Source organism: Sus scrofa, chromosome 9 (assembly GCF_054392235.1).
Source record: "Sus scrofa isolate SSC_HxYL_T2T_F1_AM1 chromosome 9, Sscrofa_HxYL_maternal_Yorkshire_Landrace_v2.0, whole genome shotgun sequence".
In the NCBI taxonomy this organism is placed as follows: Eukaryota; Metazoa; Chordata; class Mammalia; order Artiodactyla; family Suidae; genus Sus; species Sus scrofa.
The window spans coordinates 134534457-134561165 of record NC_139391.1 but is presented as its reverse complement, the minus strand read 5'-3'; the positions used below and the strand labels follow the sequence as shown (position 1 = coordinate 134561165).

At 43.9% G+C, this 26709-nt stretch overlaps 1 protein-coding gene and 1 long non-coding RNA gene across 2 annotated transcripts in view; one reads left to right on the top strand and one right to left on the bottom strand.

The window, feature by feature from the left end:
* The window catches only part of LOC110255529 (uncharacterized), an 81022-nt gene extending 56799 nt beyond the window's left edge, over positions 1 to 24223 (top strand). Inside the window, exons 15-18 of the mRNA XM_084978067.1 lie at positions 20717 to 20834; positions 22272 to 22327; positions 22828 to 23313; positions 24084 to 24223. The gene's annotated coding sequence lies outside the window, so the exon portion shown is untranslated. The remainder of the gene's footprint in view (positions 1 to 20716; positions 20835 to 22271; positions 22328 to 22827; positions 23314 to 24083) is intronic.
* The window catches only part of LOC106507881 (uncharacterized), a 191435-nt gene continuing 185314 nt past the window's right edge, over positions 20589 to 26709 (bottom strand). The window contains exons 5-9 of the long non-coding RNA XR_014816554.1: positions 25965 to 26059; positions 23184 to 25692; positions 22160 to 22428; positions 21256 to 21379; positions 20589 to 21088 (exon numbers count right to left, since the gene is read on the bottom strand). This is a non-coding gene — a long non-coding RNA (uncharacterized LOC106507881). The remainder of the gene's footprint in view (positions 21089 to 21255; positions 21380 to 22159; positions 22429 to 23183; positions 25693 to 25964; positions 26060 to 26709) is intronic.

Here is a 26709-nt window from a genome sequence, read left to right as displayed (position 1 = left end):
CCAAAAAAAAAAAAAAAACAAAAAACAAAAAAACAAAACCCCAAAAACCCAAACCACACAAATAAGAGCTGTGGTACTTTCTAGTGACCTTGATTTCCGAATTAAACAAATCCAGTCCAATTCTATTGTTCCTTTTGAATTCCATTGTCGAGTTTCCTTGAGAAGTTCCTTTTTGTTGTTAGGATTAGTAAAGAGGGAAAAAAACCTCAGGCCACGACAAGGCTTTACTACTCCACGGAGGGGAGGAAGCCCCGCTTTCAGAGGAGGGCTGTCTGACCTCTGTTCGTGCTGCCACTGGGCTAATTACCAGCTCACCTTCACTGACTTTCTAATGCTTCGGGCACCCACTTGGTGCCGACAGCCAGACCAACGCAGCCAACTCTACGAGGAGGAGGTCACCCCCCCACCCCTTCTGCTCTCTGCTAAGGACTGGCAGCTCTGAGCTTTCCAACCGGACCCTCAGAACTTAAATGGGACCCAAAATGGAGGGGTTAAAGCTGGTCCCCCCACCCCACCCTCAAATAAGCCACTGATGAATCCCTCTTTCTGCTGAGAACCTCACCTGGTTCAGTGGTTCTGATTCTCCCAAGGACCTTGGTAAAACCGTTGAGCTCCCTCCCATGTCATTTGAATCCAGATGGCAGAGGGTGTGCTGTGGCACCTGTAGTTTAAAATTTTTTCCACAGGACTCTGATTTCTAAAAAGCGTTGGGAATAAGCCCTTGGAGATGAGGCTTCTGAGAATCAGAAGACTTTGGTCACTTGTCTAAGGTTGCCCAGCAAGTATGTGGCAGAGTCAGACCGAGATGGAGGGGTTGGAGCCCAGAACGGTGCTCATTCCTCTGTGACAGACCCCTCGATGACACCTGGCCCGTGAGAACTGGGTGGTACTGGTCCACAGGGAGGGGCTGAGCATTGGCTTCTGACAATGCAAGTGACAGTCATGCAGATTCCTGCTGCCACCTCACTCCCCCCCATCCTAGGTCAGCACAAGGCTTCATAGACTTTCTGATACCCTTTGTGATGGGTTTCTCTCTTCCTCCTTCTTCCCTTCCCTCTTAGGCCCTTGAGACACTGAGTGTGGAGGAAACCACTGCCCATCCCTGATACACTTCATGGAAGAACAAATGTGAGAGGGTGCACCTGTTTATTTAGATGTTACCAAGTGCAAAACCTTTCATGTGTGGCTTGATAGGATATGCCACCTCCTTGAAACCAGTCAAATATATTTGACCATCTGTTTCTCATTTATGATCCCGTAGCCTAAACTACATACTTTATTATGTATGAATTGTCAAGTGTAGCATCAAAAATCCCATGCATTGCAGCTCTTTTGGCAAAGGCAGTTGTGTCAAATTAGCCATGTGGGTGGTTACCAAATAGCCTGGGGTCTCCACCCAGGAGCCCTAGGTGGTCTGCTTGCAGCTAGGAAAGGGGAGTGACTCCTGGAAAACACCACAGGCCTTCAAAATAGAAAAGTCAGAGGAATAAGTCTGCAAATGAAGGGGCGTATCTTTGGAGCTACCACTGGGTCTGTTATTGAACTACTGAGACTATGACAACTCTATAAAACAGGAAAATAAACGCCAAACAAAATCATGAGTTCTTCTAGCCCCACGGATCAGGACTACTTGGATGAAATAAAATAATGCAGCAATGGCAAATAGTTTATCTCCATGCCAACTCTAAACAAGTGATAGAGGTGGTCTGAAGGGCTGGATTCAGAAAGATCCTAGGCTCAGATGTAAAATTTTCATGAATGATTAGCAACCTGTGCCATGGATGGGGATTCATACACACAGGTAGTTTCAAGACCTGATAGAATGGCTAAAACAAGCTTAGAAATCATCCACGAGTTTATAACCAAATTCTGTCACTTACTAGCTATGTGAGTTTGAACAAAGTGCTTAGATTCAGTTTTCTTCTCCATAAAATGACCATAATACCTCATTCTGTGTTTTGAGATGTGAATAACACAATAAATATAAAGCCATCATCACACTGGGTGCCATCCATAGTAGGTGCTTAATAAAATTGAAGCTCTTCTTATGGAGGGAACAAATCTATTAGCCTGTGGTTCGTTCAGGCTCTGTGGAGAGGCAGCACAGGTAGCTGGGTCATTTTCTAAGGGATGACACCAAGACCTTTGAGCCATGAAGATACTTGAACCTTTAGTCCGATGAAAGAGGAAGAGAATAAGAATGAGGGAGGGAGGGGGCAAGGAAAAAAAGTGCAACAATGACATCGAAAATTGGCCGAGACAGTGGGGACTTGGTGAGGAAGACTAGGACTGGGACCTAGGATAAGAAAGTCTAAAGTAGCGAATGGTCTATTTTTTTGACTTGCTTGTTGTTGTTATTTATTTATTTATTTTGGTCCTGGCACTGGCATTCAAATCTATAACAAAATTGTTCTCTTTGGAGTAAAAAGATGATTCTCCCTCCCCTGCACCTCTTAAACCACACTTCATGGTTGTTCCCCTTGGCTCATTTATGGTTCCTTATCTCCATGCTTCACACTGTAAAAGGGACACAGTGGAAATCAAGTGTGGTCACAGCCCAGGGAATAGAGCCCCTCTGCTCTGCCGTACTGGCCAGGTGGCCTTGGATAAAGTCACGAAGCCATTCTGAGACTTGTTTCTTCTTCTTCCATTGAATGACTGAACAGCATGATAGGGTTTATGAAGACGTAGCTTTGGGCCGGTCTCTAGAAATGATGTGTAGTGACCAGCAGACTTTCCTTTCCTTGATGCTGCCGATGTAGCCTAGGAAAAGCGCTTGTTCTAAATAGAGACAAAATGCATTGTACCCAAAGAGAAGTGGATTCTGTTCCTCTGGGGTGCAGTAGGTCTATGCCAAAGAGTCTACTTACCAACCAGGCACGTCAAACTAACAACTTCAGAAGCTCTTGTTTACCCATCTGCTAAGTGTCCAAAAACATTCTGCTAAACTTGACCTACTTCTTACAGTGCATGTCTTCTGAGTTGGGAAACATCAATGCAAACCAAAACTGATGCCACAGAAATTCCATTCCTCCCTCAACTCCCTTACCACACCCTGTGCCCACACGTATCAGAGCCGTGCAGCAGCTATGATAGAAATGGAATTACAGGAAACCTAGAGTGAATTGTGCCAAATGGCTACAGATCCTCAGGAGAGGGCAATTCTGATCACTCATCTGACACCACAGAGATGGCCCATGCTACAAACTCTTTCTTACACTCCTGGGTTTGACTCCCCCTTAACCAATTTGTTATGGAAACTTCTGGATTTGAGGGTACAAGTACATTGGTTTCAGTTGGACACTTGGGGTGCATGCATTTGGAAAAAACAGTCATACAGATAATCTCTAAAATTTCTCTTCACATATAAACATAGACACACAGAGAAATTTCCTTTGTGGGGGGATATATGTTCAGACTTTATCTCAAGCGACCTTTTTGGAGGTAGAGGGGAAGAAAACAGACCACACAGCTCTGTAGAAATCTGGGCTCCTGCGACTTGACCAGTCTCCTTTGGGACAGTCATATGGCCCTTACTATATATAGACCCAGTGAGAAGAAGCCATGGAGGGGGGCGGAGGTAAAAGAACGTTGGAGAGTAAAAAGCAGAGTGCAGTTGAACTCATTTACTTGAAAAAAAGAAGGTTTGAATTTAGTCAAAGCAACTGTGGGTTTTTTTTTTTTCCCTTCTGTTGCACATCAGTGATGAGTTGTGTCTGTCTTCCTTCCAGACGGTAAGAGCCCAAAAGGGGAGGAACTGAGTCTAGATTGTTCAGTCATCCGTCTCCAGCACCTAGGAGAGTGCCTGGCATTTCTAATCTGATGTGAAATATTTGTTAAATTACTGAAAACGTCTGTGCATGTATGCACAGCACGTATCCACAGTTTAGTGTTAAAGACGTTCAGAGACGTAAGCCTGAGCTGCTTCAGGAACTGCCAGGTAACTCAGATTGAACCAAAGCCCATACGCTTGGGTTTAACAGCTGTAACTGAGGTGATCCTTCTTGACTGGTAACCAGGTCACCCTGTGAGCATAGAGTTTGCTACGCCAGCTCAGCCCCTCTTAATCGTAGACGAATTGGTTCACACATCGCAGAATCTTTGGAAGACCGTGCTGACCCGGGCGAAGGGATTGGAAACACTTCCCTGGAAAGGATAAGGCATGCTGTCCAGTCTGTCTGATGGTGCAGTGGAACCAATGGCTTCGTGAAGTCTTGTACCTACTAGAACAGTCACAGTGAAGATGAGGAAAGAAGTCATGATCTTGTTCTCACAAATTTGTTTAATGTCATCCGTATTAGCTTCCCACACCGTCGCCTCCTGGAAACTTGTGAACAAGTCACACCTGATGGGCTTTTGTTACTTGTGACTATTAAATAAAAGTGCCTTTGTTCAAGGTAAAAAGAAAAAAACCATTTTCTCGTACATTAACGACTTTCACTTATCGGATGTAAGAGGAGCTCGACGGTGTGGAGAATCATCTGAAAGCTCTGGACTGAATCCTTTCTTTTTCTTTTTTTTTCTTTTTCATTTTCTTTTTTCCCCCCACCCCTTCCCCACCACACCTGTGGCATGTGGAAGGTCCTGGGCCAGGGGTGGGACCTGCACCACAGCAGAGACAATACCAGATCCCCAATCACTAGGCCACCAGGGAACTTCCCGGAATGAATCCCTTCTTTGGGCAAACAGGCTAATGACTTTGTCTTGGGATACAAAGCAAAGAAGAGGAGGAAGTTTCCTAAAACGGCGTGAATTTGCTCAGCCTTTCAAAGTCACACAGCTTATTTACATACTGGTGAACCCATAAGTGGCTGATGGGGAAATGGAGGGTGGGTTTGGGCATGGTTACAAACCACTTTCCAAATTGGCTTATCCCGGATTCCCGTTCAGCTCAAATGCCGAATTCTAAATATTTACATCAGCTTTTTTTTTAATTTTTTTTTCCCGCTGTACAGCATGGGGACCAAGTTACTCTTACATGTATACATTTTTTTTTCCCCACTCTTTGTTCTGTGGCAATATAAGTATCTAGACATAGTTCTCAATGCTACTCAGCAGGATCTCCTTTTAAATCTATTCCAAGTTGTATCCGATAACCCTAAGCTCCTGATCCCTCCCAATCCCTCCCTCTCCCCCAGGGCAGCCACAAGTCTATTCTCCAAGTCCATGATTTTCTTTTCTGTGGAAATGTTCATTTGTGCTGTATATTAGATTCCAGTTATAAGTGATATCATATGGTATTTTTCTTTGTCTTTCTGACTCATTTCATTCAGTGTGAGAGTCTCTCGTTCCATCCATGTTGCTGCAAATGGCATTATGTCATTCTTTTTTATGGCTGAGTAGTATTCCATTGTGTATATATACCACCTCTTCCAAATCCAATCATCTGTGGATGGACATTTGGGTTGTTTCCATGTCCTGGCTATTGTGCATAGTGCTGCAATGAACATGCGGGTGCATGTGTCTCTTTTAAGTAGAGTTTTGTCCGGATATATGCCCAAGAGTGGGATTGCAGGGTCATATGGAAGTTCTATGTATAGTTTTCTAAGGTATGTCCAAACTGTTCTCCAGCAGTGCAGGAGAACCACACCCCCTCCAGCACTTGTTATTTGTGGACTTCTTAATGATGGCTATTCTGACTGGTGTGAAGTGGTATCTTATGGTAGTTTTGATTTGCATTTCTCTTATATACATCAGCTTTTAATCCATCCCATGATCACTTGATTAATTGAGTGAGCTTTACTTTGACAGAGTGAGTATCAGTGGTATTTATGACTTTCTCACCATCATCATTAGTGAACAAGGCCTGACAAACTTCTTTTCTTAAGGAGAGTGCAGTCAGAAAAGAACAGGTTATTTTGAACTATAGATATTTTGTGTGTAATAAAAAACGCCAAGTTTAGAAGAGTTGTCGGTGTAACCTCAGCTAAAAAGCAGAGGAAGCACTCCATGACTATTTTAAGGGGAAAAGAGAGAGAGAGAGAATATATGTTTTGCCGTAACATCCACTATCCAGGGTTTATCCATGAAACACAAACACTCCACCATCCAGAGAACAGAGAAGCAGCTGTGAAGATTGGCTTCTGACTCACTGTCACTGAAGTGGAACTATTTGTACAAGTTCAAAGGCAACAAAGACCTTGGCAATCCTCTGCCCTAGCGAATGTCAAGACATAAGATGAGATCAGTGTCTACTGGTACACCTGAGGAAGGTTTTCTGTTTGGAATAGGGAAGCTCTGTGAGTACACAAAGCTTTATTCCTTCTTATAAATAGTGTTTTCCTCCAGGGGTGTCTCTGACCCATGACCCTCGATGATAAATCATCCATCTGATTTAGAAAATTGTGAGCTCTTCAGAGAGAGACTGTGCTTTCTGTAATAATTGTAAGGTGGTCAGATGTCTCATCAAAGTGGCAATTGGCTCTTTAGGTGAAGGAGAGGGAGCAGCTCCTGTATGAAAACAAACTAAAAGGCATGATGTTATTCTATCCAGATCCTTCTGCTTTGTAGGTTTACTACCCTGATTCTCCCAGGCCTTAACTTTTCCAACTAATGTCATGCCTATTCAGTAATTCCAGGAAGATGTGGTTCCTGGTCCCTTGGAGACGCATGAGGCAGCTTTTCCAGGACAGATAAAAAGAAAATAGCAAAAGGAAAGCTAGAATTTGAAATTTCAAGAAATGATGTAGCTGAAGATATAAAGTGATAGAAAAAAAGTTTTAAAACCTCTTAGAGAATCTTGTTGAAAAGGAAGCTTGAGTGCCCAGTCTTCTGTTCTTCACCTGTAAGGGCACGTTCTTAGGCAGAAAAGTGGCATTCTTTAGCTAACAAGTGTGTATTCCAGATACTGCCAAGACATCAGCGTCAGTGATTTGTATTAAATTTAACAGATATTTGCATGTAGGCCACGTGTTAGGTACTATTCCTAACAAGTTATGACTCTGCTCCAATGGAAGAAATGTCTTAGGTTCTTAGGGGAATTTCCTCAGGAAGCTGATGGACTTGGTAATGAAAAGATAAGAATGCAAAAGCAGCAAGATGGGAGGTAGAAGAAAGGGATCGTGTTAGGGATCCCTACTGTTGCAGCATATCTGAAAACAATAGTATTGCCTCGTGTTAAGACAGTATTTTACTTTTACAAACGCCTTTAGGGTAACACCTTACTCTAGCATCATCACATCTCTTTCAGGTCTGGGGGCAGATGTATAGCTTTACTTCACAGATGAGGAATCAGACCAGGCATAGCTAGTGATGCTCAAGGTCACTGGGGAACGAGTGGTCAAGTGCCGTCTAGGTCTCCACTTGCCCTTCGGTGTTGCCTGCCTACCTCTGTTGGCCAACTCTGGCTTTAATATTTCTCTGTGCACAGGATCCAAGATGGCTCTGCTCTCCAGTAACTACACTTAGTATGCCATGTTCTAGTGAAGTGCGGTGTCATTTTGATGAACCTATGAGATGCATTGAAGCTGGTAGGAGCAGTTGAGAGATCACAGGCAAGATCACCTGTTTTGGCCACTAACTCTTCAATTCCCCAACACTGTGGCCCTGGCCCTCCCACCCTTTCCTCCTGCTCTGCCTCCCATGGTGCATCTCAAAGAACATTCGCACTACAAAAGAGAATCACAGAGCCGCATGAAGAAGGCTCAGGCAAGTCCAAAACTCCAGGCTGTGTCACCGTTTTGAACACGCACTTTTGATAGTCTCTCCGGTTTAATTGGAAGAGTGGGATTTAGAACCAAGCAAAGTCAGGTGAACATAGCACTGGAACTCAAAATGAGCGTGGTCCTTCTCTCTATTTCTTCTCTTCCCGTCGGTCACTGTCACCCGGTCTATAGGCAGGCCACCTCTCATCTCAGCTGGCCAGCTCTACCTGAAGTATATGGAAGTCGGACAAAAACCCAGGTGAAAGCTTCAAATGCAAGTGTACCTTCCCACAAACTCTCCCTCCTCCTTTGAAATGAAGACATTAGTTTAAATCCAACCCTTCTTTCAAGTGGATCGAGACACTGTAGGTCCTTATGAGTTTATTTTTGTTTTCCTTTTTTGGCCACCCCGAGGCACATGAAGTTCCTGTGCCAGGTTTCCGGTGCAAGCTACAGTTGTGAACTATGCTGCAGCTGTGGCAACGCCAGATCCTTAACCCACTGTGTCAGGTCGGGGATCAAACCTGCGTCCCGCTGCTCCAGAGATGCCGCTAATTCCATTGCGCCACAGCGGAAACTCCTGTTGGCTCTTATTTGGATTGCAAGAAAGACCTGATATGGCATGGACTCCTAGATTCTGGAATTTTTGCTCAAAAATTGTGCTCCCATGCACAATTACATGGGTGGCATAAATATAATTAAAATGGAATGTGAATGCTGTAACACAGCGTTCACCAAGGAGAAAGAGCCCACGTCCAGATTTCTGTCCTATGAAACAACCCTTTTAACTAACACATAGTCTGAAAAAGCAGAATTCTCATAGCTTCTCAGAGGTTCATTTGGGATGGATCTACTCAAGGCAACCTCCTTTCTGCAGCCACCACCGACTCCTTGCACATAAGGGTCATCTGCTCCCTGCCACCCCAGGCAGGCCCGACACTTGTTTGCGCCTCCTGGGCAGACAGCCACCCCTCCTGCCGGACCAGGCAGCCGTCCTTTCATGACACCCTTAATGGATTTCGTTGTCATGTACAAATGGGGGAAATAGCAAAAAGCAACAGCACAGAAAGAAACAAAGTTCACAGCTGTCCCTGGAGAGCAGCTGGGATTCAACCCGGACCTTCTCTACGGGCTCTCTCTGCCTCCTCCAGAGGAAAGCAATTCCCATCTCTGCATCCAGAATTACAGGTTCAGTCGTGGGACTGGTGAGCCTCTTTGAATGGTCTGCCCAAGGTAGCAATTTTGTAATCCACCGTAGCTGAAGTAAGTACAGACCTGAGCTGGCTCCGGCCTCCTTCCCTCTCCACCATCCAGCCTCGCGTCCTCACTTAGGTGAAAACACTTTGCATATAAACAAACTCCTCTCAAAGACACCTCAACCTTGACATTTCTTTCTCCCTTTTCCAAATTTGCTTCCTTTTAAAACACCTCGCGCTCTGCCATGCTCCCACATGAGGCCCAATTATCAGAATAATAATTAACAGGTTCTCATTATTTAGGATCAAACAATGCCCCCCTAATGAAGCCAAGAATAGCCAATGTGATCCCTTAAAACGGGGCGTGAGTTTTCCTTACACCTTGGGGCGTCTAATCCACTGAAACCATTAGGCACCGAGCTGCCCATAACGGCCTGGATAACATTGAGTCAAGGACAGTTAATGGATGCCAGAGCACAGACCAAAGTGCTCCAAGCATGTCAGTCAAGACTAACCGGAGGCAAAAACATCAAAATGCAGGTTGGAGTTTTGACATTCCTGCAGGCTCTGAACGCCTCGCCAGTAAATTTTTAAAGTCAATATCCCCCTTATGCTATGAACACTTTTCTGTCTGATGAGTAGGACTAATGTGGATCTGATTGAACTGTGACTAAAGTAGGACTTTAAAGGCAGCTTTGAATGTGTGGGGGGCGGAAGGGGGTTTTTGTGTGTGTGTGTTTTGTGTGTGTGTGTGTTTTCTTTCTTTCTTTCTTTTTTTTCCAGAAATGTCTGTGATAATAATGAAGACAGTGTACACAGATTATCACAGGCTGTGTCTTTCGACTTCAAGGTTATGTGATTAGAAAATTAGAAAAGCGACGAGATTAGAAAAACCGCAGAACATTTTGAAAGAAAGCTTTTTTACAAATTATCTGTGTGCTGGATTTACACAGAATCTGATAGATGGATCTTCTAATGTTTGGAAATGGATAAATGCAACAATGCAAATAGGAGGAACTGGCTTTGGAGCCTATTGCTGGCGGAAGTTCAAAACCCATCTTAAGTATTCTAATTTGCTGAACGCCTGGTACTTACATATTTTTTTTAATTGCCATGTACAGACATAAGACAAAATAACACCGTTCCATAAATAAAAAGGTAAAAATAACAATGAAATTTTTGTTTCTCACAAGGTAAGACTTTGCCCCCGATTTGGAAGAAAACCTTCACCTCTCTGCCCTTTCTCTTCTCAGAGCTGCGAGGAATAATTAGAAGGACAGGTATCAGGAAATCCAAGTGAAACTGGGTCTGGGTGTTGGTTGGTATCCTGCAGGTGGTGGTTCAAGGTGGAATAGAAGTGTTGGAACTCCAAGACACAGCTTTTTTCCTTCTTAGGAGGGGGAAAATAAAATTTTCCCCGTCTAAATAAAAATTGCATTTAAATATCCCTCCACTTTTTTTCCTGAGTGATGACAATGGTGGATTTCTGAAATATGTAAACAGATGGCTCTGTGAGCAAAAAGACAGACTGACAGAGCAGCAGAGGCGAACCTGTGCTGATGACACCTTTTCAGGGTCCTTTTAGCACCTAGAAGATGGCATAGAATTGTTTTGCCTGAGGAGAATAGATCTAGAAGCCTCTAAAACATCCATGTCCACATGCAAGGGCATAAGGGATAGCCACACACGAATGCTGCCACTTGCAATAAGGCGTGTATTGCAATAAAGCAGTCATGTGAGTTTTTGGGTTTCCCAGCGCATATAAAAATTTTGTTTGCACTGTACTGTATTCTACGATGGCGTTATGTCTACAAACAATATACATGCCTTAATTTAAAAATAATTTATTGCTTAAAAATGCAAACCATTATTTGAGCCTTCAGAAAGTCGTGATCTTTTTGCTGGTGGGGGGGGGTGTCTTGCCTCGACGTTGGCAGCTGACTGATCAGGGTCGTAGTTGCTGAAGGGTGAGGTGATTGTGACAGTTTCTCAAAGTGAGATGTGACTTCTCTGCAGCATGAAGTGCTGTTTGCTAGCATTTTACCCACAGTAGAACGTCTTTCAAAATTGGGGTCAATCCTCTCAAAGCCCATTCCTGCTTTATCAATGAAGTTTATGTAATATTCTAAATCCTTTGTTGTCATTTTGACTATCTTCACAGCATCTTCACCAAGAGTACTTTCCATCTCAAGAAAGCACTTTCTCTGCTCATCCATAAGAAGCACCTCCTCAAGCATTTTTATCATGAGACTGCAGCAATTCCGGCTCCACTTCTCATTCTAGTTCTCTTGCTATTTCCACCACATCTGCATTTACTTCCTCCACTGAAATCTTGAACCCATCTAGTCATGCATGAGGGTTGAAATCAGCTTATAAACTTCTGTTCATTGGGATAATTGTGACCTCTTCCCATGAATCACAAATACTCTTCACAGAATCCAGAATGGAGACTCCTTTCCAGAAGGTTTTTACCTGACTTCAGAATGGATGTTGTATTAGTAGGCATAAACACACGAATCTTGTACATCTCTAAACTGAGCTCTTAGGCGAGCAGGTGCATTGTCAGTGAGCAGTGACATCTTGAAAGACATCTTTTTCTCTGAACAGTAAAAGTCTCAACAGTGGACTTACAGTGTTCAGTAAACCATGTTGTAAACGTGCTGTCATCCAGGCTTTGTTGTTCCCTTTATAGAGCACAGGCTGAGCTGATAAAGTTTAGCACAATACTTAAGGGCCTTAGCATTTTTGTAATGGCAGATGAGTCCTGGTTCAACCTCCAGTCACCAGTTGCATCGGCCCCTGACAAGAGAGTCAGCCTGTCCTTTGTAGCTTTGAGGCCAGGCATGGACTTCTCCTCTCTAACTATGAAAGTCCTAGATGGCCATCTTCTTCCAGTGGAAGGCTGTTTCATCTAAATTGAAAATCTGTCGTTTGGTGTAGCTGCCCTCATCAGTGATCTTGGCTCGATCCTCTGGACAGCTTTCTGCAGCTTCTGTCTCAGCATTTGCTGCTTCCCCTTGTTCTTTTATGTTATAGAGATGGCTTCTTTACTAAAACTTTGTGGACCCATCTCTTCTAGCTTCAAACTTTTCTTCTGCAGTTTCCTCCTGTCCTTTAGCAGTCTTAGAGAATTAGGGCCTTGCTCTGATTTAGGCTTCGGCTGAAGGGGACATTGTGGCTGGTCTGACCTTCTAGCTAGACCTCTAAAACCTTCTCCATATCAGCAGTAAGGCGGTTTCACTTTCTTTTCATTGGTGTGTTCACTGAAGTAGCACTTTTAATTTCCTTCAAGAACTATCCCTTTGCACCCACAACGTGGCTGTTTAGTGCAAGAGGCCTGGCTTTCAGCCTGTCTTAGCTTTCAACAAGCTTTCCTCACTAAGGGAAATCCTTTCTAGCTCTGGTGATTTAAAGTGAGAGTCATGTGACTCTTCCCTTCACCTGAACACTTAGAGGACATTGTAGGGTTATTAACTGGCCTGATTTCAACACTGTTGTGTCTCAGGGGACAGGGAGGCCCAAGCGGAGGGAGAGAGATGGAGGGATGACCCGTTTGTTGCAGGAGCAGCCAGAACGCACACATTTGGGGATGACGTTGCCTGCCATGGATGGGTGCAATTCATGGCGCCCCCAAGCGATTACAATAGCAATCAAAGATCACTGACCACGGATCACCATAACAAATCTAATAAGAATGAGGAGTTTGAAATATCACCGGAATCACCAAAATGTGACACAGAGATGCCAGGTGAGCAAAAGCACCAATAGACTGGCTGGACGCAGGGTTTTGCCTCCACAGTTCAGTTTGTCCAAAACATAACAGCCGCAACACATGGCAAAGCAATGTACAATAAAGTGAGTTACGTCTGTGTGTGAAGAAAGATTCTGAGGCTGCGTCTGTAATCACTGGTATGGGTTTAGCATCCGGAGTTTAGACCTAAGTGTTCTCGCTTCCGAATCTGTTTAAACCTCAGAACACAAGAAATGCTGTAAAGGATTACAAAGCTGTTGACTTAGTTGGGAAATGTAGACGTTAATTTTAGAGTAGGCACCTAGAGCTCTCTGGGGAGAAGTCCTCTGCCAACCTAATGAATAAATAAAATACAAATAGAGCTTCAGATTCCAGTCTGTATGCCCCAGGGAGATAGTCTCTTGGAATTCAGTAATCATGATGCCTGCAACTCTGTGCGGACCCGTCAGAGAGACCAGGCTGCATCAGTGCCTGGACTCTCTGTGCCTAAAACAGCTGCAAATCTGGCCCCAAAGAAAGCAAATAATTAAGCAGGTCATTAGGAAGCCTATAAAGTACGGACATGCAGTTACGCCCTGCCGTTAACTTCAAAAGGTGACCAAACGGCAGAGCGTCTTTGCAGCAACGGAAAAAGCAACAGAAAAAGTGAAGTCTCGTGACACCTGGGCTTACCCAGGTAGGCGTTGATTCCATCAAAATCAAGTCTAGCCCAAGCCGACCACGTGGCTTCCCCATTTGCTTGGCCTGCATGCTCAGAATCCACCTGGGATTAGGCTGTGGCTGAGGTCTGCTCTGCTCTGTAACTGCTGAGGGGCTGGAGGTGGACAGGGCCTGGGAGCGCCAGAGCTTGCGCCCGTTGACCTTGGCGGGGGCAAAGCGGTGAAGTGTGCCTCACTGTTTCCTTCCTTTAGGGCCCTTCCCACCAGCAGGCCTGGTGGCCTTTGATCGCCCAGGGTCTCCTTTGCGCAGGGAAGGAAAAATGATTGAACTTGTTCACACTCCAATGTAAACGACCCAGGGATCCTATTGAGGCTCACTCACCATTTCAACAGTTCTCCAGAAAGAGGACAGCATGGAATGGCAGAACGTTAGGCACTGTAGCTTTTACGCAGGGGATGATGTTTTACACCCTCGGAAGTCTGCTTTGTCTTGTCCCCAGATCGTATTCCCCATTCCAGAAAGGTAAAGCCACACCTCTGCCCTGATGGAATGAGGGCGGTCAGTCCCGGCGTCTCTATGACCTGGGCTTAACGTGGACCCTCGTGGTCAGACTGGATGCTATCGGTCCCAGGACACCCTGTGGTCCCTCCCAATTCTAACCTGACCCCAGCTGGTGTGGATGGTGAACAGGAGTGGGAAATGCTGATAACAAGGGATGAGTTTGGCTGGGGTGAGGCTACTCTAAGTGTTCATTTGGGAAAGTAGTCAGAATATTTTCATTAATTCTTCCTTCCCCTCTGTCCGCCCTCCTGCCATCCACTGGAAATAACATTTCACTGGGTACAGTTTTTCATTTTAGAAGACCTGCGTTCCTTTCCTAAATTTATTTATCTAGTGGAGCCCTGATGTGATGTAATTTTGAGGACGGACAGCACTGAGTTGGTGTAATTATTTCTTAATATTTAAAAGCTCCCTTGGTTAATGTGTTTTTGGGAACAAGCTGTTCAATCATTAGGGATGGTGTTTCACAGCTTTTCTAAGCAGCAGCTAATGCTGACTTGAGCTGTCGGGCTTAAAGATCAGCCCAGCCTGAGCTCCCCATTAACATGCTGGTAATGGGCTGGTCAGCACCTAATGGGCTTATTTACTAAAACTATGCTTGATGGATGTGATCACAATTGAATTTTTTTTTTTTGCTTTTTTGGTCCTTTTAGGGCCACACCCATGGCATATGGAGGTTCCCAGGCTAGGGGTCTAATCAGAGTCGTAGCCACCTGCCTACGCCAGAGCCACAGCAGTGCCAGATCCGAGCTGCATCTGCAACCTACACCACAGCTCATGGCAGCGCCGGATCCTTAACCCACTGAGCAGGGCCAGGGATCAAACCCGCAACCTCATGGTTCCTAGTTGGATTTGTTAACCACTGTGCCATGACGGGAACTCCCCAGTTGAATGTTTTTATTTTAGAAAGAAAGCTAAGGGAGTTCCCACAGGCAGGATTCCCAGCTGACAGGAGGAGATGCCCCTGTGACAAGGAATTCCACGTCATCGGGGGCGGGGGGGGGGGTCAGAGAAACAGGAAGAACACTGCTCCTGCAGAAGAACTGTACGTATCGAACAGGAAGTTGGAGTGGTTAACCTCCAATTTCCTTTCCAAAGCTCATGTTCCCCGAATGATTCTCTAATTCAATATGGAAATGGGAAAAATAGGAGCCGAGGATTCAGATTGACTTATTGGTGAGGAATCACTCGCTATGGATGGTGCCCCTGGTCACGAGTACCAGGTTGGGCACATCTCTTAATGGGGATGGACATCCCACTCTGACCGTGCTGTCCGTAGGTGGGACATCTGGATACATCTGGTGAGCAAAGGATAATTCTCCTGCTGGACTAGAGTGGGTGGAAAGAGAGGCGCTGCGAGCCCAGAAGTCACACCAGCCTGGCCCTAAGTGTCATCCGTCTTTCTTCGAAGACACTAAACCCTTGCACTGTCTTTATCTTTTCTCCTTTTCATCAGGAGCAGCAAAACGATGTCAAAAATCCAGTGCTGGTCATGGTGTGAGGTGGTTTCCACTTTGAAGTTTCTCTTGTTCAGCATCTTGTTTTGATTGGAAATGAACTAACCCTTTTCCAGACTAGTGAGAGTGGGTGGACCTCAGAGGCTGGAATGAGGTAGCCTGGTGAAACGCACACCAACAGCCTTCTGGGGTGCCGGCAGCCTCAGCCTCTGCCACCTCGTCCTGGGGAGCCCGTGTGGAGGGCAGGGAGATTTCTGCTGAGCTAGCTGACTCTCTCCATCACCTGGTTTCTCTCTTGAAATTGCTGTAATTTTGTCATCTTAGTGACATCTTAATGCAGCCCCATCTGCATGGACTTGTGATAATGACATGTGTGTGATATTCTTTTAAGAAGTTAAATTATATCCAAGGCAGTAAAAAGGCAGACTTACTCTTTAAGAAATGCACTATCTTTTAAAATTTTGGTTTTTTCTTTTTCCTTTTGTTTCCTTTCTTTTTTTTTTTTTTTTTTTTTTTCCGTCTTTTTGCCTTTTCTAGGGCCGCTCCTGCGGCATATGGAGGTTCCCAGGCTAGGGGCCTAATCAGAGCTGTTGCCACTGGCCCACGCCACAGCCACAGCAACTCGGGATCCGAGCCATGTCTGCGACCTACATCACAGCTCACGGCAATGCCAGATCCTTAACCCACTGAGCGAGGCCAGGGATTGAACCCACAACCTCATGGTTCCTAGTCAGATTCGTTAACCACTGAGCCACGACGGGAACTCCGGCCTTTTTTTCCAAAACATAATTGTGATTGTGACTCTGTTTCCTCTGTACTATTGTACATGCAACATTGAAAAAATTTATGACATGTATATATGTCACATACAGGATGGTATCTATGTTACAAATTCAACACAGGTACGTACACAGGAAGAAAGGGGGATAAAAGGATGAAACTCACTAGAAATAACTTGCTTTATTAAGAAGGAGGAAGTGGCCCAGGCAGGTGGATTAATGCTGGGCACCTGGGGTTTTCAGAGCCCATCATTACATAGGATGGTCATCTGTGAGCTGTGCTTTGGGAAGAGAATGGACAACGTGGAGAGGGGGAGTAGCTGGTTCAAGGTCCAAAGGGCTATGGTGCTGTTGTTAGAAAATGTGCAGGGGAGACCTCTGCCCACTAGATTACGTTTCTCAAATACGGCTTTCAAACAAGAGCAAGGTATGTGAAGGTATGAATAGGCTCCATGGGTCCAGCCTCCTTTGTGTTATTAGTAACCTCGGTTATTGGAACAGCCAGTGCTCTGCCACCAACTTGGAATTTGAATACAGAATAAGTAAAGGTACCGTTTCCACCTAGGATGATTCTTAAACTATAAGGAAGGAGGTATGCCTCTCTAACACATTCTAAAAAATATAAAAAGAGCAAATGATGAGGAGAGAAACCCTGTCTACCAACGGAGTGGGAATGGTCTTAATGGAATTGAGAAGACCAGCCATGGGGCAAGGAACCAGCAAATGAATGTACCTGCTGCCACTTTACATATTTTCACATCATCTCCTACTGGAGAACGCAAATCCAGTGAACTTGGAAAAGGACTGCTAAGAAATTCAATCTGCTGTTGCTGCTTTGTGAAGCTAAACGTAAAGATTTTTCAACTATTTACTGCTGGAGATGTTCTGTGCCAGTAAGACCCCCAATAGATTGACAGTAGAAAATGAACTTGGCCTCCTTGTAGAGACACAGCTTTCACTATCAGGGAGAATGTGAACATGCACCTGGCTGGTGGATCTGTTTCTCATTTTTATGGCATAGATTTTTGTGATTAAGGAGTATCATGTGACATTTATTGGGTGAAAATCTTTACACTAGTGTTAAAGACAGCAACTGTGATTTATCCAGGACAATTGTTTAGGTTGGGTTCTCTTTGCTCATCTTCACCTAAACCTTTCTCATTTCCAAAGGCGCTGGGAAATTGTAACAATCGCTTTTTTAAAAAATTGAAGTATTGCTGCTTTGCAATGTTGTGTTAGTTTCTGGTATACAACAAAGTGATTCACATATATTATTATAAATATATATATTTATTGTGTATATTAAATATATATTTATATGTATTTTAATCGGAAACTCAGAGAGTAAATCCTATGGAAAGTGGTTTATATCTTTTTTTCTTCAGATTCTTTTCCATTATACTTTATTACAAGGTATTGAATATAGTTCCCTGTGCTATACAGTTGGACCTCATTGTTTATCTCTTTTATATACAGTAGGGTATAATCCCTAATCCCAAACTCTCTCTCTCTCTCCCTTTTTTTTTTTTTTTTTTTTTTAAGGGCTGCACCCACAGCATATGGAGGTTCCCAGGCTAGGGGTCGAATCAGAGCTATAGCTGCTGACCTATACCGCAGCCACAGCAACATGGAATCCAAGCTGTGTCTGCGACCTCTACCACAGCTTACGCGGGATCCATAACCCACTGAGCAAGGCCAGGGATCAAACTCGCATCTTCATGGATACTAGTTGGGTTCCTTAACCACTGATCCACAATGGGAACTCCTCAAACCCTTCATTTATCCTTCCTCCCCTTTCCGCTTTGGTAATGGTAAGTTTGTTTTTTGTGTCCATGAGTCTGTTTCTTTTTTGTAAATAAGTTCATTTGTATTTTAAAGATTCCACATATAAGTGACAGATATTTTTCTCTGACCTACCTCACTCAGCATGACATCTCTAAGGCCATCGGTATTGCTGCAAATGCTATTATTTCATTCTTTTTTCCTGACTGAGTGCTGTCCCATTGTATATATGTACCACATCTTCCTTATCCATTCATCTGTTAATGGACATTTGGGTTCGCTATTGTAAATAGTGCTGCTGTGAACACTGGGCTGCATGTATCTTTCCAAATGAGAGTTTTCTCTGGATATATAGATGCCCAGGAGTGGGATGGCAGGATCATTTGGTAGCCCTATTTTTAGTTTTCTGGGGAACCTCCAATACTGTTTTCCAAAATGGCTGCACCAAGTTCCATTCCCACCTGTCATGTAGGCGGGTTCCCTTTTCTCCACACCCTTTCCAGCATTTATTATTGTAATAAGCCCTTTCTTAAAGACTTCTCTTGTGGAGTATAAACTTGGCCAGACTCTACTTTGGATATTCAGGCTCCAAAGTGACAAAGAGCCCACTAAATTAAATCTGTGAATACATTTCTTGGGCTTTTTAAAAACCTTCTTCTGGGTGCATGTAGAATGGTTAGCAGTATCTAATACACAATAGGCACTCCTAAAGTAGGCAGCACTTAGCTGGGGTGAGCATGGGGTTCATTCACTACCTTTTTTTTCCATGTTGAAGCCTACCTCCTTTCCGTACCGTGGAAGCAGGTCCTCCTTGCCACGGAAATCTAGATCCACATAAAAACAGCTTCCCTGGAAGCTTGAGTTTTGAATTCTTTTTTTATTAGGAACTCAGAGAGTAAAGTCCGTGGAAGTGGTATTTTATGTCATACTGCCGCACCTCTGCTTTTTCCCCTGTCTCTGCATTGCTGTGGATTCTGTTGACTATTTTCTGGTTGACTTTGACACCCAGCGGTTATCCACTGATTGCATCCACTTAACAGCCATTATATTCTTCAGTTACTCTCTGTTCAGACATGAGTTTATTGATCTGGTAAGATTTTATTCTTCAGAAACATAAACACCACGCCATTTAATTTGGCCTCACTACAGTCCCTGAGTGCCATGAGAGAGGCTTTAAAAGAGGCAGTGTGGTGGTGGTGGGGGGGGGGTCGGGGAGAAAGGCTATCTTCCTTTCTAAGAAGGGGGAAGAAATCGGATTAAATTTTGATTACGCTCATGTCACCTTTGGACTTTTATTAAAACTGTTTGACAAAGCGGTGCTGGTAGATAGAGTAGGAAGATAAATGGGCCTGTGTGAATAGGTTTAATATCAAGCGTGGATATGAGACATGGCAGGTTATTTCGTGCAGGAAATATTCCCGTCCTACAAGATCGGCAGGTTCTGGTGGGTGATCCTTTCGGGTTCAGGGGGCCAAAAGGTGAACACGATTGAGGTACCTTTGCCATGAATATTTCACAGACCGAGTATCCCCTTTGCACGTGGGGCTGTGCCGACGGAGGCATTCTTCAGCATGAGTCCTCAGTTGACTGATGAATACAAAACGCCTCTGGGAACAAAAGGCATTCAAGATTCGCTGAAGACAAGACAACCTACTTTGGTTTCTGTGTCTGGTACCGGGGTATCAGCGGAGATAAAGCCCTGAGTGACAGGGAAGCGAAATACAGAATAACACCCTCTATTGTTCTCCCATTGACGGTACGTATAATGGGAAAGTTAGCGAGTCACCGTAATGTCATGGACCGCTGTGAACTTGGGAGAACTCAAGGATCAGAAAGTAACATGAAACAAGGAGGGAAAGCAAGATAATATTGGGTTACTGAACATTCTCAAATTGTACTGAAACGCATCCCATCCCTTTGGAGGGGGCATGTTTTTGACCAGGAAGACAATGGGCAGAAACTGGCGGCTGTAACGATATCACCATTTTCTTTTGCTACGGGCCGTAATGTGAACTCCTTAGAAGACACCTTCTTTCACCACAGCTTTGTTGTTGGGGCTATTGAGGAGCCCAGAGACCAAAGTCGCTGCCTTGTTCCGGGATCATCTAAAACCAAGGAGGCTGGTTCTCCCAGCCGGGGACAGCTGCTCTGTTGTGAATGACAGAGCTGGTTTGCAGCCAGAGCAGAGGAAAGGCACGGAGAGGGAGCGAGAGAAGCAAAGACAGGGAACAGGCAGGGTGAAGAACTTGGAGCATACAGGAGCAGACATAGCAAAGAAACAGTGGAGGTGAGGAAGGAAGGAAATGAGAAAAGGGGTTTTCATGGTAGGGGTTGAGGGGGTGGCAAGCACGGAAGCTTTACCACTCCAGGGTCTGAACAGGGTTCCCCTCAAGTGAAGGAAAACAAAACAACGGCCAAGCACAGAATCGCTTTTGGAGTGATTCTGTGGGAACCAGAAATCCACCCCTGGATTAACTGTTTTCTGGGAGAAATTTAGCAAATGCTTGGTGACTTTTTTTTTCTTAAACGTCTTGAATTTTATTGAAGTACAGTGGATGCACAGTGTTGTGTTAATTTCTGCTGCACAAGGTGATTCAGAATATATATATATATGCCTTTTCGCACTCTTTTCCACTGTGGTCTATCACAGGGTATTGAATACAGGGCCTTGTTGTTTACCCAGTCTGTATATGAGTCTGTCATAATTACATATCTCAATTTCTAAGAGCTCTGTTGCTCTTTCACAACATCTTGTTCTCTTTTTTCCAGTTTTTAAAAAGTTTTATTGAAGTGTCGTTGATTTACAATGTTGTATTAATTTCTGCTGTACAACAAAGTGATTCAGTTATACACATACACATATCCATTTTTTGTTGTTGTTTTTTAGGGCCACTCAGGATCCGAGCCACATCTGCGACCTACACCACAGCTCAGAGCTATGCCGGATCCTTAACCCACTGAGTGAGGCCAGGGATTGAACCTGCATCCTCGTGGATCCTAGTCAGGTTCGTTACTGCTGAGCCACAACAGGGACTCCAACATATCCATTCTTTTTCATATTCTTTTCCCATATAGGTTCTCACAGAATATTGGGTAGAGTTCCTTGTGCTATATAGCAAGTCTTGGTAACTTTTGTCCATCCGTGACATTCTTGCATAAAGCATCCTTTTCCAAGCACATGCCATGGAGAAAATGCTTAATCATCTAGGGTCCTGACATAAGGTCTAATTGTAACTTAGCAACAGTATGGACTCTTTTTCTGTAGGAAAACAAACAAAACAAAACAAAACATAAATATGCAAATATAAAATTTTGCACACAAACTCAATGGGTCCATACATTCCTAAAGTCCATTTGTGAACCTCGCAGAATTCCACAGACAAAGGTCAAGAATTGCTAACCCAGAATATCTAGCAAAGAGCTTACATAGAGTAGCTGGTCAATGTAAGTGTTTACAGCTTCACATTATGCAAGTGTTCTGGTTAACTGAATATTCCAGTCGGCCAAAGTTTACCATAAATGCCTTCACAAATAACTGATTTTCAAGGACCTAGAGAAAAGTACAATAATTTCAATATCAAAAGTATACTCTTTGAACCATAATTTCTTATGGGTTTTTTTTTTTGTTTTGTTTTGTTTTTTGATGGTTAATGCTACATAGAGAGGATAAACAAGATGGGTCTGAACTCAGTATCGCCCGAATACCTTGGAGGGCCTGGCTGCTTGAGGTTCAAGTTAACATGGAAGTAGGCTGGTTGCCCCCCGAGCAGTTAATTGGGGTACAGAATGAGTATGAAGCATGGCTGAGAAGGAGGAGTTCGGAACTAGCAAAGCTCTAGCGGAAGCTGTCCTCGAGGAATCAGTAAGAAGATGTGGTCAGAAATCCAGGGAGAAGGACCAGTTCCTGGGGATACAAGGATTATGTAGAAAAAGACCCATTAGATAGAATGGGGAGAGAAATGTCCAAATTATTCATATTACAGGAGCATCACTCTGGCTCCCCACTGCGTGCCTCACCCTGCGATAGGGCACCTGGGGTTGAAGACACAGAGCTTGGTGGAATAGGAAAAAAGAGGTCCAGAAAACTAGGATGAAATGAATTTCTTTCTTACTTCCCAAAGTGCTGTCAGGAGTGGGTGGAAAAACATGGAAGTGGGAATCCCGGAATTTAAAAATTCAGACACCGACGTCCCAAATTACTAGGGGACAAGTTAACAGACAACCTCTTTAGAACACATGCGCCATTAGCAGGAGGTTCCTTCCAACTCGCAGGTGTGTTTGAATGGTAACATTTACTTCTGCCGCCATCACTGCCACCACCACCACTTACCTGGGGGCAGGGGCTGGCCTCATGTTCTTTCCATATATTAATCTAATTCATATATTAATGTCCTCCTCCCTCTGATCCAGGAAATAAAAATAACACCATCCTTGTTTTACAGATGAGGAAAATGAAGGCAAGAGGTAATCAAGTCTCTCATCCCAGGGCATCCAGCAGGTAAGGAGCTGATACAGAAATCCAATCCAGGTCCTGCTGAGGCCACCGAGTGGCATGTCATAAGAAATGGTGTTTATTCCATCCTTGGGAACGTTCACATGCTGCAGGCGATGCCAATAATGATAATAATAATAGCAATAATTTTAATTATACAGAGATAAACAACAGTTTGGAGTACAAGCTGATCTCTGACCCCTTTTATTTATAAAAGTGAATGAGAAAAAAAAGGAAATGGTGTTTATTTCCAAGGGCAAGAATGGGCCTTTTAGGATCAAGGGCAACTCTGAATTTTAGGGTAAACAACAAACAGGAAAGCCAGTCATCTTTCCAGCTGGACGCTTTCCAGCTTGGTTTGTTGTTACTTATAACTCTGCTTCCAACTCTGAAGTTGCTGGTGATCTTGGACACGTGACCAAACCTGTTCAAGCCTTAGTTACCTCTTTTGCTCGGTGAGGCATTTATGTTTAACGCTCTGATTTTTTTTTTTTTTTTACCTTTAGCACGGCTTCATTTGTATTAGCATCTATATCTGGTGTGCATGGAAACCGTAGACACTGCTGGAGATGGATCGTGCATGGTGGGACTTGCCACCTCAAGGCTCCCCACCAGGCCCTGAGCTCTTCCAGAGTAAACACCACATCACTCATCTCTGTACCTCTGCCGAGCTCCTCCCCATGCCTGGCTCTCTGCCCACATATTATAGATGCTCAATGAATGTTTATCAAAATTACACGAAAGAAGGGTGCTCGTCACAGGAAGTAGTTAATATGAAACAGAATGTGTCAAATACCTTAGCAGCAATAACAATGTAATGAGATAGGCCATAGGCAAGGAAATGAATACCAGCGGGACTGACCTGGAGGATTCCATGGAGGAGATGACTTCTGACTTTGAAGGATGGGCAGGGCCTTGATAAGCAGACCTGGGGCAGCAGGAGGAAGCTGAGAGACTGGAAATTTCTATTATCTGGTTGCATCTGACAAATGGTATGTATAAGAGATGGGGGTAGCACTAGAAAGGAGAGCCAGACATTTTTGAGCCTTAGATTTTTAGACTGTTCTGTAGGAAGTCAGGAGCCATTGAGGGTTTTTAAATTAAAAAGTGACCTCAATGGTTATGTCTGTTTATAATCCAGTCAACCCTGGACACTGTCTAGAGGGACTTATACATGTTTTCTTTGATTTAACCTTATTTAACTTGTGAATCAGACCAATTCAGTAAATTAGATAGCTTTATTATATATTAATTATATCTCAACCAAAAGAGGTAATAAAAAAAATCTCCATTTTTGAGATGAGGTTGTTCAAGCCCCCACCCTAAAAACAACTGAAACCAACACACAGTCCTCTTCTAAAACTTCATTTGAAGTTTTCTGGGATACCCTTTTTGATGCCCAAAGATTGAAAGAGAAAGAAAAGAAGGAAGGAAGGAGAGAGAGAAGATAAAAGGGAGGGAGAGGAGAAAGGGCGGGAGAGAATGAGGAAGAAAAAATCTTAAGTTTGCATCCCCTTTTTTGACTGCGTGGGAAGAGATTGTGGAAGACAATAAGGCAACTTCCGCCCAAGTTATTTCAGGTCAAATGACCCATTACCGAGCTTCAGGCTTGAATGAGAAGTCTGTTTCTTCCCATGCCAACTCTTTAACTAGGTATTAGCAGATTTGTGTGTGTGTGTGTGAATTTAATTTGGCAGTTTGCTAAACTCTGTGTATTCTGTATTTCCAAGCATTCTATTGTTGATTTTTTTTCCCCCCAAAGGTGGAAATTCCAGGACTGACAATATTGCTGCTAAAACTTTTCTTGAGACGGTTATTTAAGATTGGTTCCCATGGGACACACCTCTTGGAGTCAGTTGGGTGTGTTAAAGAGATTTACTTCCAGACAAATTGGCTTATAAATATGAACCAGCTGTGAAAGGCAGTCCATAGGGTAAGTCTTGAGAGAACTTTATTCTTTCTACTTAAGGGACTGGCTTTATGAAAGGCCTGATAGGTAGGTAGCTCCTTTTCCTACTGCCAGCCTTGGGTGTTTTAGCTTACACTGAATGTGACCATTCCTCTCTATTTACTTAATACAGCCATCCCCAAAGGCATGTAAACTTTGTAATTTGAGTTGAGTTGAGATTGAGAGGTTAAGAAAACTGACTTTATAACTCTGGAAGCAACTGTTTATTGGCTGAGGATTTCTTAAAGCACTATTTTAACTGTCTTTTGAGAAAGCTTCCCTCATCCTACCAACCATTAAGAGGTAACTGACAAGATGGAGCTGGTGAGCCTGCCCCCTATTGAGGAAGCAAGGGCTTCAGCCTTCAACTCTTTATTATATAAGGACTTCTTGGAAGTGAATGGAGAAGATAAAGTTGTAGTCAGGTTAACGTGAAAGAAAAAATACAAAAAGCCACTCAAGAACTCTAATTTAGATCCTAATGCAAGCCTCTTGTTTCAAGTGCATCATTTAAAGTGTCAAGGAACATTGCAAGTTTCTCTTGATTTCTGGAAATTTTACTTATTGTTAGCTTCTAACTGCTGCTTATCCTAAAAACTCTTAGAAAATCCCCGGAGGCAATGTTCTTCTTGAGGAGGTGGGTAGGGAATCTGTTCTGGGGTGTTAATGGGAGGTGGAGCCAGAGATGGTTCTAGATGCAGGGAAGCAGGGGCAGACTTGACCTGGGATCAGCAAGTTTGTCTCTTGGAATCTATAGCAAAGAATGCCCCAGCTGGCCACAGTTTCCTGCTTTCTCCAAGGTGACCACTTCTCCCCACCTCAAAGCCCTGGATCTGAAGCTCTTTACAGACTGGCTGAATCTCAAACTCCCTGAGCAGATGCTGTCAGGACAAAGGCTGGGGTTAGAGCAACCCACGATATTAAGTTCATAAAACCTTCCCAAAAAGGGTTCAAGGTCTTTACAGCAGGGACATTTTGCCTCTGGATTTTATGGAGAATTAGAGCATGTAGGTGCCATTCTCAAGGGTGGTCAAGGACCCCAAGGGAAGAGGGATGGATGTGAGGTCCAGCCCAGGCCCTTCTGCCCAGATGTCTTCCCCAGTGTGGGGAGCACACCCTTTGCTGCCTGAATCCTTTGCAGTATCTTCCTTTCTGCAACACCTCTGCTTGTCTAGTCTAGAACCCCTTCTTGGAGTAAAGACACCCTGAGGGACTTGAGGGCGCTCTGGAGGACTGTGGAGATAGAGCACCACACCTGTTAGGGTTGATGGCAGTGAAGGCCAACTTGTGGAGCCACTTCCGATGTGAGGGAGATGGGCTGTTGTCCTTCCTCTGTGCTGACCAAGGACACGGCAAGGGCAAGTGCAGAGAGAAGGATGAGAATCACCAACTCTTAGAAGCAGAAGCAGATGTATCTTCTCATCTGGTTGTTGATAAAAGATTAGAAGAGTTTCCACTGTGGATCCCAACGTAAGTGCTTTGGAGTCAGCCATTCACCTTCCCAAACCCCCATTTCCTTATCCCACCTTGCTAATGTATAATGTACTGAATGGCTGCTCAAGGTCAAGCACTGTTAGAAGCTCTCTACATGCATCGACTCGTCTAATCTTCACAGCTACCCTATGACAGACTAGAGTCTGTGAGCTCCATCCACCAGATGAAGACATTGAGGCACAGAGAGGGTGAGTAACTTACCTTAAGTCACACAGCCAAGAGATGACTGAGCAGGGATTTGAATCCAGGTAGTCAAGCTCCAGACCCCATACTCCGGACACCACCTTATCTTACTTCTGTAGGATGATATGAGAGAGCAAAGCCATAGGTACTCCATGAGTGATAATTATTGCCATTGCAAGTCATTAACAAGGTAAATGAGCCATTACCCCTTGAGCATTATTATTTTTTTAATTTTAATTTTTTCCTTTTTCTTTTTTCTTTTTAGGGCAGCACCCGTGGAATATGGAAGTTCAAGGGCTAGGAGTCGAATTGGAGCTGCAGCTGCCAGCCTACACCATAGCCACAGCAACGCCAGATCCGAGCCACATCTGCAACCTATGTCATAGCTCACAGCAACACCAGATCCTTAACCCACTGAGTGAGGCCAGGGATCAAACCGGCATCCTCACAGAGATTATGTCAAGTTCTTAACCTGCTGAGCCATAACAGAAACTCCAGGCATTGTATTTTAAACTCTAGGATCCAAGTAATCATGTTAACAACTAGTGCAGTAGACTTTAAACTTTTTGATCATACATCACAAGTTGTGAAACATTCCTGAACATGAGAGCATCCATCCTATGAATACGCATATATTTATTCTTGTATAAATTAGTGTCTTATTATACATATACCCATTATTAAACATGTACATGTTTCTAAATATAATTATACATGGTTATAAATATAATCATATATAATAATTAGCCTTGCTCATCAGGAG